A 4,733-nucleotide genomic window follows, 5' to 3' on the forward strand; every position below is an offset into this window, starting at 1 on the left:
CACACCAATTTCTTCACTTTCAAAGTCTTCATGAAAGTCTTCAGAAATCGAAAGTCTTCAGTCGAAGAACTTCATTTTTAGGGGTCGACTTTCTCTGTAAATATCAAACTCCTCATAGACTTATAGACCTGTGTACACTCATAAACACATTAGTCCCTTAACCTATAAGTCTTCAATACACCAAAATCACTAAGGGGCACTAGATGCACTTACACCAAGGAACAATCCCCCAAAGCAGTTTTGTGAGAGGTGCTTTGAACAAGGAGATCGAAAATCGCAGCAAAATGAGCTAGAACTCGTGCTTGAGCTGGATGATGATTTTTTGGGAGGGAGAAGGAGTGTGTGGTGGCAGGAATAAGTGGAGGGGAGCCGCCGTGGGCCCACGAGGCAGGGGGCGCGCTCAGGGGGGTGGGCGCGCCCTGGACCCTCGTGGCTAGGTGCTTGCTCCCCCTGGTGTGTTATCAGTGCCAGATATTCTCAAATATTCCAGAAAAAATCATATTAAATTGGCAGGGCATTTGGAGAACTTTTATTTTCGGGGTATTTTTTATTGCACGGATAATTCAGAAAACAGACAGAAAATACTATTTTTGCTTTATTTCAACTAAATAACAGAAAGTAAAAAGAGGGTACAGAAGGTTGTGCCTTCTAACTTCATCCATCTCATGCTTATCAAAAGGAATCCACTAACAAGGTTGATCAAGTCTTGTTAACAAACTAATTTCGACTAACATGGAACCGGAGAAATTTTGAATAACACTATGTTACCTCAACGGGGATATGCACATCCCCAATAATAAGAATATCATATCTCTTTTTGACAGTAGGAAGAGGAAATTCAAAACCTCCAAAAATAATCGATGGATTTTTTCCAATAGAATTGATACTGTGGACTTGAGGTTGTTTCCTCGGAAAGTGTACCATATGCTCATTACCATTAACATGAAAAGTGACATTGCCTTTGTTGCAATCAATAACAGCCCCTGCAGTATTCAAAAGGGTCTTCCAAGAATAATAGACATACTATCGTCCTCGGGTATATCAAGATTAACAAAGTCCGTTAAAATAGTAACATTTGCAACTACAACAGGCACATCCTCACAAATACCGACAGGTATAGCAGTTGATTTATCAGCCATTTGCAAAGATATTTCAGTAGGTGTCAACTTATTCAAGTCAAGTCTACGATATAAAGAGAGAGGCATAACACTAACACCGGCTCCAAGATCACATAAAGCAGTTTTAACATAGTTTCTTTTAATGGAGCATGGTATAGTGGGTACTCCTGGATCTCCTAACTTCTTAGGTATCCCACCCTTGAAAGTGTAATTAGCAAGCATGGTGGAAATTTCAGCTTCCGGTATCTTTCTTTTATTTGTAATAATTTCTTTCATATACTTAGCATAAGGATTCATTTTGAGCATATCAGTCAAACGCATACGCAAAAAGATAGGTCTAATCATTTCAGCAAAGCGCTCAAAATCCTCGTCATCCCTTTTCTTGGATGGTTTAGGAGGAAAAGGCATGGGTTTCTGAACCCATGGTTCTCTTTCTTTACTGTGTTTCCTAGCAACAAAATCTCTCTTATCATAACGTTGATTCTTTGATTGTGGGTTATCAAGATCAACATCAGGTTCAATCTCTACATCATTATCATTGCTAGGTTGAGCATTTACATGAACATTATCATCAATATTATCACTAGGTTCATGTTCATTACCAGATTGTGTTTCAGCATCAGAAATAGAAATATCATTGGGATTCTCAGGTGTGTCTACAACAGGTTCACTAGAAGCATGCAAAGTCCTATCATTTTTCTTTTTCTTCTTTTTAGAAGGACTAGGTGCATCAATATTATTTCTCTAAGAATCCTGCTCAATTCTCTTAGGATGGCCTTCAGGATACAGAGGTTCCTGAGTCATTTTACCAGTTCTAGTAGCCACTCTAACAGCAAAATCATTATTCTTACTATTCAATTCATTGAGCAAATCATTTTGAGCTTTAAGTACTTGTTCTACTTGAGTGGTAACCATAGAAGCATGTTTACTAATGAGTTTAAGTTCACCTTTAACTCTAGACATATAATCACCCACGTGTTCAAGCATATAAGAATTGTGTTTCAGTTCTCTACCAACATAAGCATTAAAGTTTTCTTGTTTGACGATAAAATTATCAAACTCATCTAAGCATTGGCCAGCAGACTTATAACGGGGAATATCACCTTCATCAAATCTGTAGAGAGAATTTACCTTACTACCTGTGTCGGGTTATCAAGACCATGTGTTTCTTCAATAGGTAATGAATTAAGATCATATATTTCTTCAACAGGCGGTAGATTAAGACCATGTATTTCTTCAATAGGAGGTAAATTCTTAACATCTTCAGCTTTAATACCTTTTTCTTTCATAGATTTCTTTGCCTCTTGCATATCTTCAGGACTGAGAAATAGAACACCCCTCTTCTTCGGAGTTGGCTTAGGAGTTGGCTCAGGAAGTGTCCAATTATTTGCATTGGTCAACATATTATTCAATAAAATTTCAGCTTCATCTGGTGTTCTTTCCCTGGAAATAGAACCAGCACAACTATCCAGGTGGTCTCTGGAAGCATCGGTTAGTCCATTATAAAAGATATCAAGTATTTCATTTTTCTTGAGAGGGTGATCAGGCAAAGCATTAAGTAATTGGAGAAGCCTCCCCCAAGCTTATGGGAGACTCTCTTCTTCAATTTGCACAAAATTATATATTTCCCTTAAAGCAACTTGTTTCTTATGAGCAGGGAAATATTTAGCAAAGAAGTAATAAATCATATCCTGGGGACTACGCACACAACCAGGATCAAGAGAATTGAACCATGTCTTAGCATCACCCTTTAATGAGAACGGAAATATTTTAAGGATATAAAAGTAGCAAGTTCTCTCATCATTAGTGAACAGGGTGGCTATATCATTTAATTTAGTAAGATGTGCCACAACAGTTTCAGATTCATAGCCATAGAAAGGATCAGACTCAACCAAAGTAATTATATCAGGATCAATAGAGAATTCATAATCCTTATCGGTAACAAAGATAGGTGAAGTAGCATAAGCAGGATCATATTTCATTCTAGCATTCAGAGTTTTTTGTTTAAGCTTAGCTAATAATTTCTTAAGATCACTTCTATCACTGCAAGCAAGAAAGTCTCTAGTAGTTTCTTCATCCATAACATAGCCCTCAGGCACAACAGGCAATTCATATTTATTGGGAGAGTCTTCATCATCACTTTCATCAATATTATCAGTTTCAATAATTTCATTCTCTCTAGCCCTAGCAAGTTGTTCATCAAGAAATTCACCAAGTGGCACAGTAGTATCAAGCATAGAAGTAGTTTCATCATAAGTATCATGCATAGCAGAAGTGGCATCATCAATAACATGAGACATATCAGAATTAATAGCAGAAGCAGGTTTAGGTGTCGCAAGCTTACTCAAAACAGAAGGTGAATCAAGTGCAGAGCTAGATGGCAGTTCCTTACCTCCCCTCGTAGTTGAGGGATAATTTTTTGTTTTCTCGTCTTTCAAGTTCCTCATAATGACCAGCAGATATAAATCCCAAGTGACTCAAAGAATAGAGCTATGATCCCCGGCAACGGCGCCAGAAAATAGTCTTGATAACCCACAAGTATAGGGGATCGCAACAGTTTTCGAGGGTAGAGTATTCCACCCAAATTTATTAATTCGACACAAGGGGAGCCAAAGAATATTCTCAAGTATTAGCAGTTGAGTTTTCAATCACACCTGGATAACTTAGTATCTGCAGCAAAGTATTTAGTAGCAAAGTAGTATGGAAGTAACGGTAACGATAGCAAAAGTAATATTTTTGGGGTTTGTAGTGATTGTAACAGTAGCAACGGTAAAGTAAATAAGCGAAGAACAATATGTGAAAAGCTCGTAGGCATAGGATCGGTGATGGAGAATTATGCCGGATGCGGTTCATCATTTAACAGTCATAACATAGGGTGACACAGAACTAGCTCCAATTCATCAATGTAATGTAGGCATGTATTCCGAATATAGTCATACGTGCTTATGGAAAAGAACTTGCATGCCATCTTTTGTCCTACCCTCCCGTGGCAGCGGGGTCCTATTGGAAACTAAGGGATATTAAGGCCTCCTTTTAATAGAGTACCGGACCAAAGCATTAACACATAGTGAATACATGAACTCCTCAAACTATGGTCATCACTGGGAGTGGTCCCGATTATTGTCAGTTTGGGGTTGCCGGATCATAACACATAGTAGGTGACTATAGGCTTGCAAGATAGGATCAAGAACTCACATATATTCATGAAAACATAATAGGTTCAGATCTGAAATCATGGCACTCGGGCCCTAGTGACAAGCATTAAGCATAGCAAAGTCATAGCAACATCAATCTCAGAACATAGTGGATACTAGGGATCAAACCCTAACAAAACTAACTCGATTACATGATAAATCTCATCCAACCCATCACCGTCCAGCAAGCCTACGATGGAATTACTCACGCACGGCGGTAAGCATCATGAAATTGGTGATGGAGGACGGTTGATGATGACGATGGCGACAGATTCCGCTCTCCGGAGCCCCGAACGGACTCCAGATCAGCCCTCCCGAGAGAGTTTAGGGCTTGACGGCGGCTCCGTATCGTAAAACGCGATGAATCTTTCTCTCTGATTTTTTTCTCCCCAAACACGAATATATGGAGTTGGAGTTGAGG

This window comes from Aegilops tauschii, chromosome 2 (assembly GCF_002575655.3).
Source record: "Aegilops tauschii subsp. strangulata cultivar AL8/78 chromosome 2, Aet v6.0, whole genome shotgun sequence".
In the NCBI taxonomy this organism is placed as follows: domain Eukaryota; kingdom Viridiplantae; phylum Streptophyta; class Magnoliopsida; order Poales; family Poaceae; genus Aegilops; species Aegilops tauschii.